The 14,570-nt window shown below is 45.0% G+C and overlaps 1 protein-coding gene across 4 annotated transcripts in view; it reads left to right on the top strand.

Moving 5' to 3' along the window:
* ADA2 (adenosine deaminase 2) overlaps positions 1 to 14,570 on the top strand; it is a 73,075-nt gene that overhangs the window by 20,402 nt on the left and 38,103 nt on the right. Inside the window, exon 2 of one of the 4 annotated variants that reach the window (XM_053255462.1) lies at positions 5,889 to 5,948. The gene's annotated coding sequence lies outside the window, so the exon portion shown is untranslated. Of the gene's footprint in view, positions 1 to 5,888; positions 5,949 to 9,899; positions 10,169 to 14,570 lie in introns of those variants that run through there. The other 3 variants (XM_053255459.1, XM_053255463.1, XM_053255460.1) reach the window with 3 other exon arrangements.

Below are 14,570 nucleotides of genomic sequence, written 5' to 3'. Positions count from 1 at the left end.
ACTTGTTACTTCCAGTATTTCCTGCAGACAACGGGGGCAGGGGTGGCAGGGAGGAACGCTGCTGCCCCAAAATCGTTTCCAAAAAACCAACAGAGCACCAGTGGGGGGAAAGCAGCGTGAGGGGTAAGTGCAACCCCCTTGCCCTTAAAGGGAGACCCCCACCAGCACCAGACCATGCCTCCGTGGTTCCATGCACATCCCTAGAAATGGTATTTAAAACAAAAGCTAGTAAAGTGTTGTTTAGGTATTATTTACAGAACAAAGCTGGACTGTATATCTGTTTAAGTCTTATTTAAAATTAATAGGTAAGGGTAGCTAGGATTAGGACTTCAGTCCAGCTCTTACCACAGTATAAGCTAGTTACCCTAATGTCTTCTCCCTAGCAGACTCACTGATGTTGCCTTATAGCAGGTGCTGTAACAGAATGTAAGTTCAAGTGTGACGAAGCAGGTCTTGGATTGTAGGCTTGACTGATGCTGTGTGTCTCAGCTTGCCTTGTTGCTCAGGTTACTTCAGTTGGCTTGGTATGATCTTCAGGCTCCAATGATTAGCTGAAGTATGCAGTTCTCCTTCTGGACTGGTGCTCTCTTGCTGTCAAGGTGCTCAGGAAAGTCTCTTTCCAGGCCTCCTTGCCACAAGGTGTTCCCTGCTGCTTTAGCAGTTCTTCCTCTGGTTCATCTTCACAAGGCAGTGTCATGGTTGTAGAAGGCAACAGTGACACAGTCTAGGGAAGCCAGTTTTAAGGAGGTTGCCTCAAAGTCTTACTCTGACCCTGGTACCTTTCCCTACTTTCCCTCTAGCTATTCCAGCTCTTTGCCTTCAATCTTGTCTTAGCTCAAAGTCTTCAGGCTTCTCTTTAGCTTTTCCGGGCTTCTTCTCCCTTCCATTTCTGCATTCCACATAATCCCCCTCCTCAGATACCTGTGTGCAGAGCCCTTTTATACTGTTCCATCTCAGAACTTTGAGACCTCAGACCAATCATTCTTCACCAGCTACCCATCCTTAAACACATTGGCTTCAGACCTTTGTCCAATGATAGACTTTGGAATTTTGATTAAAATTGTGAGGTTTAAATTCCCTGTCCACTGTAAATAGACCAGGTCCAAAGTATCTCTCAGTCCACAGTGAAACATCAATCCAGCATCTCTGCTACTAATACCTAGCAACCAAGTTGAAAATAATTTCCTCTCATTTCCCTACAGAGGGCTCTAAGCTTAGTAAACAAAAGAAAATACTACACTTTAAAGCACAAGCCTCTTCTGAGAGGTCTACAAATTATGTTTTTCTCAGGAGAACAGGCTTCTTAGAGGCTGGCTCCCCACAATGAGGAACTTGACTTGCTGACAGACTTTCAGATAAGCTGGGATCCAAAGAACCACCTGGCTCTGGGGTTCTCACCCTTGGGTCCCCAGATGTTTTTGGGCTACAACTCCCATCATTTCCAGCCACAATGGTATTTGGCTGGCTTTGGCCACTGTGGCTGGGAATGATGAATCACAATCCAACAACATCTGGAGACCCAAGTGTGAGAATCCCAACCTGACTAATGTCCAAAGTGCCTTTGGCCTTCTGCTTCTTAAACAGCAGGTTCCTCCTATACCTGACATAGTACTTTTGAAGTGGGGTGGAAACAACCTGTTATATTATTTATAGCCCAGATTTCCTCCAAGCAGCTCAGGGCAGCATGCATGGTTTCCTCCTTTTTATTTTCACAAGGACCCAGTTAACTATGTCAGACTGAGAAATAACAATTGGTCCAAGCTCCACAGTGGTCCAATTAAGACAAAAGATAGAACCACAACCCAGCCACCCACTCTCCCATCTGTGTTCAGACATATTGAAGCTGGCTCTCTACATTCAGTGAGACTGCAGAGAGGTGTGGGAACTGGCTGTGTGGGCTTCCTTGGACAGCCCATGCAGCCAATAGCAGCTGGAGCGAGGAAGGAGCTTCCTCCCTCAACTCTGGTTTGAGGCAAAGGCTAACTGCACTCCCTGGATCAGACATATCTTGGTTGCCACTGAAATACAGTTTACAGCGGTATAACCTACTGCAAACCTAAGGCGACAAATGGAATTGGGGGAGGAAAACTGGAGGTCCATTTTTTTCTTTCAACTCCAGTTTCCCAAGTTTTGCTAGTGAAACCTGAGGTGAACGTACCTCCGGTTTTGTAATTCATCTGAACCTAGTCAGTGAGTTTAATTGCTGGATCAATATTTGAACCTGGATCTCCTTCTACTCAAACACTCTACCCACTATACCACATTGGCTCTCAATGGGATATGAATAGTTTGGGCCCTGGATATTTGAAGGGCCGTTTGCTCCCAAGGGTTTCTGCCTATTTGACAAGATAATTGGAAGGGGTTCGGCTCTGCATGCTAATGGTGAGAGAGGCTTAGCTGTCGAGCACGCAGGACAGAGCCTTCTCAGCCATGGAATGCTCTCCCAGCTAGCATCCGCTCCTCAGACTCCATCACATTTTTTAGAAAACAAGTAAAGATGTGGCTTGTCACCCAGGCTTTTATATGAGTACAATTTTTACTGCTGCTGCTTTCTGTTGTTTGTTACTATTTTATATAGGTTTTAAAACTTTTAAATAGATTTTTATATTTAATATCTGTACTTTATGTATTTTAATTGTGCATTATTTTAATTATATTGTAAATAGCTTTGGTATTATTTTAAATAGAAATCAAATAAAGAAATAAAATAAAGCTGTTCATATACAAATGTTTTAAGACAGTACTAGCTGATCCCGCACAGAGCATCTGTGCAGCAGTACACTCCCCCCGCCCAAGCCCAGTTCAGGCCCAGTTTATTCTCTCCCCAACCTTCTGTCGCAGTTAGTCCCCCCCACCCTTAAGGCCTAGTTCTCTACTTTCTGCCTCGTCTCCCCTGCCCTCCCCCCACCTTCTGCCCCAGTCTCCCCTGCCCTCCCCCGCCTTCTGCCCCAGTCTCCCCTGCCCTCCCCCGCCTTCTGCCCCAGTCTCCCCTGCCCTCCACCCGCCTTCGGCCCCAGTCTCCCCACCCTCCCCCGCCTTCTGCCCCAGTCTCCCTGCCCTCCCCCCGACTTCTGCCCCATCTCCCCCACCTTCTGACCCAGTCTCCCCGCCCTCCCCGCCTTCTCCCCGCCCTCCACCCGCCTTCGGCCCCAGTCTCCCCGCCCTCCCCCGCCTTCTGCCCCAGTCTCCCTGCCCTCCCCCCGCCTTCTGCCCCATCTCCCCCGCCTTCTGACCCAGTCTCCCCGCCCTCCCCGCCTTCTCCCCGCCCTCCCCCCGCCTTCTGCCCCAGTCTCCCCTGCCCTCCCCCCACCTTCTGCCCCATCTCCCCTGCCCTCCCCCACCTGCCCCATCTCCCCTGCCCTCCCCCACCTTCTGCCCTGTCTCCCCTGCCCTCCCCCCACCTTTTGCCCCAGTCTCCCCTGCCCTCCACCGCCTCCTCCTCCTCCTCACCCGGGTGGACCAGGGCCAGGCCATCCTGGTGCCATTGCCTCCCGCCACCTCCTCCTGCTGGCCAGGCCAGGCCGCCTCCTCAGGCCGTTTTGTGACCCACCGCCACCATCTATCTATCTTCTATATAATTAATTCTCTAAGCCAGAATCTTCTATCTATCTTCTATATAATTAATTCTCTAGCGTGGGGATGCGTGGCAAGCCCCGCCCCCACTGCAGCTGCGACCAATGAAAAGGTGGAACTGCTGCTCAGCCAGGCCCCCTCCTCAGGCCATTTTGCGACCCACTGTCATTTTCTTTTTCCTTCATTGCCTGCCCCATCGCTGAGCAGCAGCTCTGCCCCTGCTTTTTCATTGGTCGCGGCTGCAGTGGGGGCAGTGCTTGCCATGCATCCCCACGCATTCTGGCTTAGCTTAGAGAGCTAAGGAAGCGTTAAATAAATAGGATGTAACCATATAATACTTTGCTTATCAGCAAATAAACATGTATATCCTGAGCCTGAACAGTTATGCTTGCAGAAGAGACTTTCCAGCTCTTCTTTAGGGCCAGGACACCTGCAATGCAACAGGTGGTTTGTTTTGCTGTATTAGTTAGAGAAGTACAACAAGATGGTTGTTCAATTTGCATATAGTAGGCTTACTTTTGAGTCATAGAAACCTTAAGAGGTGGCTTATAAGGGAGGCAAGTTACAAGTATTTGGCATATAATGATTTGTCTGTATTTTGAATTTTGGATGCAACCAATTAATGGCTTGTGTTTGAGTGCATCTGCATGGAAATACCTCTTTTTTTCTAGTTTCACACAATAGCCCTGTTAGCTCATGGATTGATCTACCAAAACCAACACACTTCTTGCACTGAATCTTGCAGTGCCTTATTCTGTAACAGTTAAGAGAATAGGGGTAGGCTATCTGATTGGTATCTCACAGGGTAGCTGACATCACTTTATAGCAGGGGTTCCCAACCTTGGATCCCCAGATGCTGTTGCACTACAGCTCCCATCATCCCCAGCAACAATGGCTGCAGAGGCAGGTGGCATGTGGTCAGTGGCGTAGGGATGGCATAGGTGGCCCATGTTCTCATGGGCAGTCCTTCTGTGGTAGCAATGGCAACATGCTCCCTACCACTCCTGGTGGTGGTGGTGGCCGTGGCCACCTCCCAGTGACAGCGTGCTCTACCACTCACACAGTGCATCACTGGGAGTGGGCAAGAAGTGGAGGTAGACTGTGCAGGAGTGCTCCACTGAGGCATGCCACTGGGGCTAGACAGCATGCCACAGGGAAGAGTACAGGTGAGCAAGGCGGTCCCAGAGGCAGGGCAGCACGGGTTATTGAGAGCCATGTGCCCTATTCTAGCCCCACCCCTGCATATGGCTCCTCCAGCCCTGGCCTCATTGGGCATCCCATGTTCACTGCACACAGTTGCCCAGTGACAGACGCACCTCTGGTTTCAGGCAGTAGCCTTTCTCAGCCCTATCTGGAAATGCCAGGGACTGAACCTGGGATTTTCTGTATGCAAAACAGATGCTCTTTCACTGAGCTTCGGTCCTTTCCAAAGACCCACCTAGTCCAGCATCCTGTTTTCCCTCCAAATGACTTTAGGACAAGCAGGGCACAAAGGCAACTGCTGTTGCCCCCAGCTACTGGTGTTTAATGAGTGGCATACTACCTCTGAACGTGGAAGGAAATATGGGAGAGGCCCAAGGTGCATACCCAATGCCCGTAACAAAGTCTCTGCAGACATACTCTTAAGTAAAATAATTCAACTCGTTTCCATTATTTGACCATATGGCTGAAAAGGACCTGGCAAAATATTGTGCACGCTGGATTTCCAAACGTTGGCTTCTGGATGCTCAGTATGTGTGGATTTTGCCCCTGTTCCAATTTTGCATCAGCTCTGTGCGCAAGCCCAAGCACAATAACTACTGACCATAACTAGCTTCAGTAGCAGGTTCCTGCTTAGCATATCTTTTATTCAGAAGCTTGGTCCACAGAAAAGTTGAGGATTTAAGCCTCCCTTTTTTCCGCCTGCTTGTCCATCCCTTATTAATTAACTCTTCAGTCTGCAGTCTTTTCCCAGCATGCTTGCCTTGCCGCTCCTTTAAGTCAGAGAGACAAAACCAGCTGCAGCCCCAAGGTGGTCTCCGACTGTTACAATCTGTGCTTCTTTCTGGCAGTTATTTAGTGCCCCTTTTGGGTTGGTTTTTCCCTGCTTTTTTCTTTGTCTCCTTTTCTATAAGGGGGAAGCTCATCTAGGTTTTTCCCTAGAGTTCCCTTACCCTGGGTCATTACTTAGCTTGCAAGATCTGCAAGGATCCCTGCTTGCAGAGCCTCAGGATCTGTAGTGGGGGCCAGCAAAAAAAAAGGGGGGGCCTAATCAATTCAGAAAATCATGTGGGTGGCAACCCCACTGACAGCCTATTTTCTTTCTTTCCACTTAGATATCAAACTGGCTGAGAGGGGCTCTGGGGAACAAGAGAGGCTTCGAGAGCTGCTTCTCTGTAAGCACATCTGTGTCTTTCATCAGCTGGGCTCAGGGAATAACTGCTAACAGGAGGGGGGGGAGAGAGAAAGAGAGAGAATATCTTTGGAACGGATAGGCTCTAAAACTGTTCCCATCCTTTCACTCTGTGCCTGCCTGGTAGGGGAGTAATAATTTTAGCAGGGTTCTAATGTGATTATGTGTTTTCCTATTCCCTGCTTAGATTGTTTAGCAATGTCAGTATTAGTTGACAGTGCAATATGTACTATTGGAGAAAAATTGGACTTGGTATACACTGGCTTAAGGTATATTAACCTATGTTATTAGTAAAAGGCTGAAAAAGACTCTGTGCAATCCTATGCATAGGATTGGAGGTAAATCCTATTACTTAAAAGTAAATCCTATTGATTTATTTAAGTGGGGCTTACTCGTCTGCAAGCATTTAGATAATTTCAGCCTGAGCCTATGCATGTTTCTCAGAAGTACCATGCTCTGCATTCTCTGTGGCTTACTCCAAAGTAAGGATATATAGGATTGCAAACTTATTCCCATTGGGAATAAGTGCTATAAGACACACTGCTTGCAAGGAATTAAGATCAGTGCTCCTATTACTTCCATACACAGATCCAGGCTCCATGGATACATGCTACATGGGTATTAACAGCCCATTGTCACAACAACATTGCTTATTTTCTGTTCCGCTGCTCTGGAATGAGCAAGAACCTCCTTCTGTGAAAGTAGTAGTATTCCCACCTCTGCTGCAGTTTAGAAGCCGCTTTAAAGTTCAAATCATATTTAAGCATGTAAGAGAGAGAAGCTCCACATCAGAACGTTGTAGTGTTGCTGCAGCCCATGGGAACAAACAACCCTGTCACATCTGGAGACTCTCATGCATTGCATTAATTGCTCCCTTTGGAGACCAGGAGGCTATATGCATACGAGGTCATCATTTGGCTGGCTGACAGGGAAGTGTCAAGTTTATATGGGCTAAGCCTGTTCTGCTTGCTGCAGATGAGAAGATGAATGTGTCATTTTAAAGACATTAGGCTCTTAGTACTCTGCTGGGTGCAAGTGCTGTTTGTTTCCATGAGGCTTTCATTCTGCATAGTATTTTGAGGATCAGGTTGGCCATCTGGTGTCAAAAAACCACTCTATAAAAATGTGATCCTGACAACGTGGAACATAAACTAGGATTTCCACCGATTGCCTAGGAAGAGGAAATAGTTATTTCTTCTTCCCAGGCAATCTGTGGAAATCCTAGTTTATGTTCCATAGTTATTTCCTCTTCGCAGGGAACCCTGGGAATTTTAGCTCTGTGAGGGTGGGCTAAGAGAGAATTTTCAACACCTCGCCAGTCAGCAATTCCCATGATTATTTTGACCATCCCTGCAGAATATAACCAATATACGTTTGTAATATACATGTGCCATAACTCAAAATTCATTGCTAGCCTTAGACTCTTAACCTTCACTCATAAGAACAGCCCTGCTGGATCAGGCTCAAGGCCCATCTAGTCCAGCACCCTGTTTCACACAGTGGCCCACCAGATGCCTCTGAGAAACCTACAGGCATGAGTTGAGGGCATGCCCTCCCTCCTGCTGTTACTCCCCTGCAACTGGTACTCAGAGGCATCCTGCCTTTGAGGCTGGAGGTTGGCCTCTGACTAGTAGCCTTTGATAGACCTCTCCTCCATGAAGTTATCTAATCCCCTCTTAAAGCCATCCAGGTTGTTGGCTGTCACCACATCTTGTGGCAGAGAATTCCACAAGTTTATTATGCGTTGTGTGGAAAAAATACTTCTGTTTGTTGGTCCTAATTTTCCTGGCAATCAATTTCATGGGATAACCCTCGGTTCTAGTGTTATGTGAGAGGGAGAAGAATTTCTCTCTATCCACTTTCTCCACTCCATGAATGATTTTATAGACCTCTATCATGTCTCCCCACAGTTGCCTTTTTTTCTAAACTAAATAGCCCCAGGTGTTGTAGCCTGGCCTCATAAGAAATGTGCTCTAGGCACTCACAACCTTTCCCTTCTATTTCCCCCCTTCAATTTGAGACCCTCTTTTTATGAGGCTCTCACATTATTTGAGACCAGATTCCAGGATATTTTGAAAACTGGATAGCATAATGTATGCCATCCAAAGCAAATCCTGAAGTCCTCCTGCCCCCGCTGGCATAACAGTCTTCCCTTCACTCCCCTTCCTTCTCTGCTCATAGTTATGGCACTCATCTGAAGAGGCAAACACTGTGAGCACTTCTGTGATCAGCAGGGTGGGACATCTGCAGGTATGGGCCCTCCTCTGCTTAATCATGGTCAGACAAACATTTATAATTATTCTGAAGACATTCAGGTGGAAGGGAGACTTTTAATTAGGAAAACTGAATGGTGAGAAAGGTTACAAACTCTCTCACAGTGCCACATTCCTGATTCAAATCCCTACCACCACCTTAAAGGTAAAGTGTGCCATTGAGTCGGTGTCGACTCCTGGCACCCACAGAGCCCTGTGGTTGTCTTTGGTAGAATATAGGAGAAGTTTACCATTGCCTCTTCTCACTCAGTATGAGACGATGCCCTTCAGCATCTTCCTATATCGCTGCTGCCTGATATAGGTGTCTGGGAAACATGCCGGTGGGGATTTGAACTGGCAACCTCTTGCTAGTCAAGTCATTTCTTCACTGCACCATTAGGTGGCTACCACCACCTTAGCCATTATTAATACTTTAAAAAACTGTGTAGAGATCCTATCATGGTTAGTTTGTCCCCAACACTGCAGGCGTGAGTAGTTTTATATTCAGTTATGTAGTTGCAAATTCAGAAGGGCAGGCATTCTCCATGGCAGCCCCCATAGCCATGCCCACCCCGAGAAGCAATGGCACTCCATCTCTGTGTGTTCCCTCTTGACTACACACCTGTTTATATCTCTTTGTGTGACCTTTGAAATATTCTCAGATTATCTTTAAAAATACAATGGTGAATAAGGTAGTGATCTCCATTAGTCTTAAGTATTTTAGGACTTTAAAAGGTCAAGAATAGGGCTGCCATCTTTTTTTCTGGTAAGACTCCTGTGCATTTAACATCTACACAGAAATCCAGCTGACAGAAGTTGCCCTATCATATCTCATGCTGGGAACACCTGTTGAATATCCACTATCATGCAGCTGTTAAGAGCACAGGACCCCTGGCCAAAAGAAAATGGTAATCTTACTTTCTCAAGTTCATGAGTTTAGGTACTAAAATTGCTTCTGGAATTCCAGGATGGTTTTTAACATGGTGACCTAAAAGTCTCACCCATTTCCCAGCTGTGCTTTGTGTCGATGCAGCAGGAGAGAGCACCGTTAACATTCACATTAAATCAATATTAATAAATCAAGACAAGGCATTAAGGGAGGGCAGCCCTAACACTCCAACCATATACATTACCTGGAAATAAGTTCAGTTAATTCAAATAAGATGTTTTTCTAAGTAGCATATTTAAGGTAATAGGTAATAGGTTTTTCTAAGTAGCATATTTAAGGTAAAAAAGGTCTAGACTATTTGCCCTGCTGGGGAAACTGAGGCTATCCAGTTAAGCATTCCTTGTTCGGCTGTCCATTCTCTGCTTTCTGTTCTTTCCAGAATTGCTGTTGAGAGTGACTGTAGACTGTCTCAAATCTGTTTGCTGTTCTGTACAGAGAGAACAGCTGAGAATTCTGTCTATCTTAAGCTCTGACCCTTTGAATGGGCTTCCTCCAGCATAAATCCCACCAACTTCAGCCAGTCGTTCAAATGAGAAAGCACGTTCTTAGCCAGAGCACCAACCTTGGACAAAAAGAAACTGCTCCTTTTCCAGCAGCAGAGTAAAAACTGGCAGACAACTCCTGGCAGTGTGCAGTCATAACTGAGAAATCCCCCACAGCAAAAGACTTTGCTGAGAAGGAGGGAGAAAGGGCTGAGCTTTGGGTAAATGGGTGGGGAAATGTATCCAATTTAGTGGGGAGGCGGAGTTGGAGGAGGGAGCAGGTGGCAAGTTGTTTATCTGCTCAGCTGTTGTATGTGTGGCCTGAAAGAGACAGACAACAGCAGCTGGGAGGAAGAAGGAAATCAAGAGTCCCTTTCTCAAAGGCACTACCTTACAGGTTTGTAGTTGCAGCATAAACAGCAACCAGAGTGCAATTGGCTTGAGGTATAGACCATGACAGAGCCTTCTGGGGCCTCTTCTAAACTTTATCTCCGGAAGAACCCTGGCAGTGTCCTCTGGGGTATGTATGGAGCAGAATTTTACCCTGCAGGGTTTCTGATGTGTCTTAATGGGGCCATGGAGACATTAGCTGAGATATACCCATGCAAGTGCTGTGTGGTGTGCCAGCAGGAGCTCTGGCAATGGTCTCCAGCACAAACATTAGTTGCTGCATATGCAAATGTGCAGGCAACATCACCTAGGGTGGGACAGCTGTAGCCCTGCTAGTGTTTGTGGCAGGCAGCTTTGTGAGCTGTCAGTCTAAGTGCCTTGGCAAAACCCTTTGGGAGTTGTCTTCAGGCCAGTAGGAGCCTTCTGATTGGCCAAAGCTAGTGCCAACTGCAGCTTATCTTTTCAAGATGAACTCTTTCTGCTTTCCCCAGCCAGGAGCTGCTGTAGCTACGATTATTGATCTGTTTGGTGCCTCTGATGCAGAGGAAAATAAGATGAGTCTTAATTTGCTGAAATGGCTTTAGACAAGGTTAATATAACTTGTCAATAGCTATCAGTTTTCATTTTGCTCTCAATCTGATGTAATGTTAAGTTCAAGAAGTATATATCTGACTGCTTTGTGAATACAAACTCCATTCCTCCCTTGATTGTAGTAGCCTAAGGAATGATTAGCACAAACAAAAACCAACCCAAAACACCCTTTCTGATATACCCACATCTACTGGTGCATGGCTAGGGGAGGGGAAGTCGGGCTCGGAGTTGGGGTGGGGCGGGTGGTGGGGGGAAATGGGGAAAGATGTATGTAAAATACAAAATGTCAAAAATCATTTATTAATAATAATAATAATAATGAGTGAGTGCCCAGTGAGGCACTACCTTGGCGTGGTTGTGGGGCTTGCGTGCTCTGAGGAAGGTGAGAGCTATGCCAGAGGTCCAACCATACTGGACAGGTCTCACCAGAGGAGCCAGACAAAGAGTGCCTCTCCCATCAACAATATGGTGAGACGTAACTTTAATAAATCTATACCGGATCGGTTGTCGCCCGGGTCAACAAGGACCGCGCCAGGTGCTGGAGTCCCTGGACATCTGGTGGCAAGTGGGCAACAGGACTCAGCATCTTCAGTTGAGTAACCAGGGCTGAAGACAGCAAAGTTACTGGAAGAAACGTCGCTTAACCGAAAAAAATATACGGAAAATGCCAACAAGGAAATAATGATCTGCTATTACAAGTCTAGTCCAACTAGAAGAGGTTATTTAAACAGAATGTACCAAATTTGGAAAGAGAAGCATCCAGATACAGAAATAACAGAACAAAGGCTAGCAGACCAGAGAAGATTCATAATAAGAAATAAAGTATTCACAGGAGTTGAGCTGCAAGAACTGCAAAGAGCAACACAGGCTCAAGATATGGAAGAAGATATGAAGCAGTTGCTCAGGCACAGGTGGAGGAGGTGTTGGAAATAGAGGATACCACCGTTGCTGAACTGTTTCCAAATCAAAAACAGGCAACCTCCTCTTTGCCTTCACCTCAAAAACCCAAATGCCGTTTAACTGAAAAGCAACAAGAACTAAAGCAAAAAATAACTGAGCACATGAACCAAGTAACCACCAGGGTTCGACTTCCAGCTCTAAAAACAGTTGCCAAAAAACAACTTGCTCAGGTATTAAAAGATGTCAATGCTGCACTTGCAGAAATAACAACCAATAATTTGCAAGAAACAAACCAACTAATGTACACTGCAGCAACAATAACAACACAAGAGCTTGGATATAAGATCAATGGACCTGTAAAAAAAGAAAGTAGTACATCACCTAAATGGAAGATTAGATTAGAAAATAAAATCTCCAGGCTTAGATCAGATGCTAGTAAATTGAAAGATATGAAAGACAAGAAGCTGAAGAATGAAAACACCAAACAGTATCTGATCCAAAAATACCACCTAGATTCAAGGAAAATTAGAGAAGTCCTGGAAATAATAAAGCAGCAAATAACAGCAGTGTCAAAGAAGATTAGCAGATACGATGCCAGAACTACACAACACAGGCAGAATCTCCAATTCCAGTCGGATCAGAGACGTTTCTACCAAAGCATAGAAGGAGAAACTGCAAGAAACATAGAAACACCAAATAAAGAAGAAACAGTGCAATTCTGGGGGGAATTATGGGACAATCCAATAGATTATAATAAAAAAGCAGGCTGGATGAAAGAGGTCAAAAAATGTAACCAACAAATGCAAGATCTAATAATAACACCAGAATTAATAAGTGAAAGAGCAAAGAAAATTAAGAATTGGACTGCTCCAGGCGACGATGAATTGCATGGCTTTTGGCTTAAACACCTAACAAGCCTTCATAAACAACTATCAAAACAGTTCAATCACATTTTGCAAGGAGCTGATATTGAACAATGGCTAACAACTGGGAAAACTCATCTCATCATGAAAGACCCAGCAAAAGGTGCAGTTCCAAGTAATTATAGACTGATAACCTGCCTGCCAACCATGTTCAAATTATTAACTGGAATAAAAGCAGATGAAGTGATGCAACACTTATTAACTAACAAACAGCTTCCAGTTGAACAGAAAGGAAATTGCCCGAACACCAGAGGAACAAAAGACCAGCTGCTGATTGACAAAATGATTTTAGAAAATTGCAAGAGAAGAAAAACCAATCTAAGTGTTGCATGGATTGACTACAAGAAAGCCTTCGATTCATTGCCTCACACATGGATACTAAAATGTTTAGAAACAACTGGTGTCAGCAAAAACATTCAGATATCTATTTAAAAAGCAATGAGCATGTGGAGTAGACAGTTAACAATCAATGGCGAGGCACTTGGACAGGTTAGCATTAGAAGAGCCATTTTCCAAGGGGACTCACTATCCCCTCTGTTGTTTGTAATCGCCATGACCCCACTTTCACAAATACTAAACAAAATAGGCCTCAGATACCAAACATCTAAAACATCAAGTAAAATCAACCATCTGCTGTACATGGACGATCTGAAGTTGTATGGAAAGTACCAGTCAGAAATCGAATCACTGCTAAACACTGTCCGTATATTCAGTAGCGATATAGCAATGGAGTTTGGACTAGACAAGTGTGCTGCATTAATAATGAACAGAGGGAAAATAACAAAAACAGAAGGAATAGAACTGCCCAATGGAAGCAAGATCAAGAACCTGGAAGAGAAAGAACCTTACAAATACTTGGGCATTCTCCAGGCTGATAACATCGCACGCACTGAAGTTAAAAGAAAAATTGGAAGTGAATACATCAGGAGAGTTAGAAAAATCCTCAAGTCCAAACTCAATGGCGGGAACACCATACAAGCCATAAACACCTGGGCTATACCTGTTATCAGATACACTGCAGGAATAATAGACTGGACCCAGGCAGAGCTAGAGACACTAGATCGTAAGACCAGGAAAATCATGACCATCAATCATGCTCTGCACGCCTGCAGTGATGTAGATAGGCTATACCTCCCTCACAGCTCAGGTGGAAGAGGAATGCTGCAAGTCCATCAAACAGTAGAGGAGGAGAAAAGAGGCCTTGAAGAATATATCAAGGACAGTGAAGAAGATGCACTTCAAATGGTCAATAATGTGAAATGATTCAACACCAATGAAACAAAGCAGGCCTACAAGAAAGAACAAGTCAAGAACCGAGCAGAAAAATAGAAAAATAAGCCCCTGCATGGTCAATATTTGCACAATATAAGTGGAAAATCAGACATCACCAAGACCTGGCAATGGCTTAAGAATGGCAACCTGAAGAAAGAAACAGAGGGTTTAATACTGGCTGCACAAGAACAGGCACTAAGAACAAATGCAATAAAAGCAAAAGTCGAAAAATCCACAACAAACAGCAAGTGCTGCCTTTGTAAAGAAGCAGATGAAACCATGGACCACCTAATCAGCTGTTGTAAAAAGATTGCACAGACTGACTACAAACAAAGGCATGACAAAGTAGCAGGGATGATACACTGGAACATCTGCAAAAAATACAAGCTACCTGTAGCCAAAAATTGGTGGGACTATAACATTGAAAAAGTTGAAGAAAATGAAGATGTAAAAATATTATGGGACTTCCGACTACAAACAGACAAATATCTGCCACACAATACACCAGATATAACTGTAGTCGAGAAGAAAGAAAAACAAGTCAAAATAATCGACATAGCAATACCAGGGGATAGCAGAATAGAAGAAAAAGAAATAGAAAAAATCACCAAATACAAAGATCTACAAATTGAAATTGAAAGGCTGTGGCAGAAAAAGACCAAAATAATCCCAGTGGTAATTGGCGCCCTGGGTGCAGTTCCAAAGACCTTGAAGAGCACCTCTACACCATAGGGGCCACAGAAATCACCATCAGCCAATTACAAAAAGCAGCTTTACTGGGAACAGCCTATATTCTGCGACAATATCTATAACAATTGACAATAAAATTCAGCCATCCCAGGTCCT

The sequence above is a fragment of the Hemicordylus capensis genome, chromosome 5 (assembly GCF_027244095.1).
Source record: "Hemicordylus capensis ecotype Gifberg chromosome 5, rHemCap1.1.pri, whole genome shotgun sequence".
In the NCBI taxonomy this organism is placed as follows: Eukaryota; Metazoa; Chordata; class Lepidosauria; order Squamata; family Cordylidae; genus Hemicordylus; species Hemicordylus capensis.
Note: the sequence above shows the minus strand (reverse complement) of the source record. Positions and strands in the feature narration are given on the sequence as shown.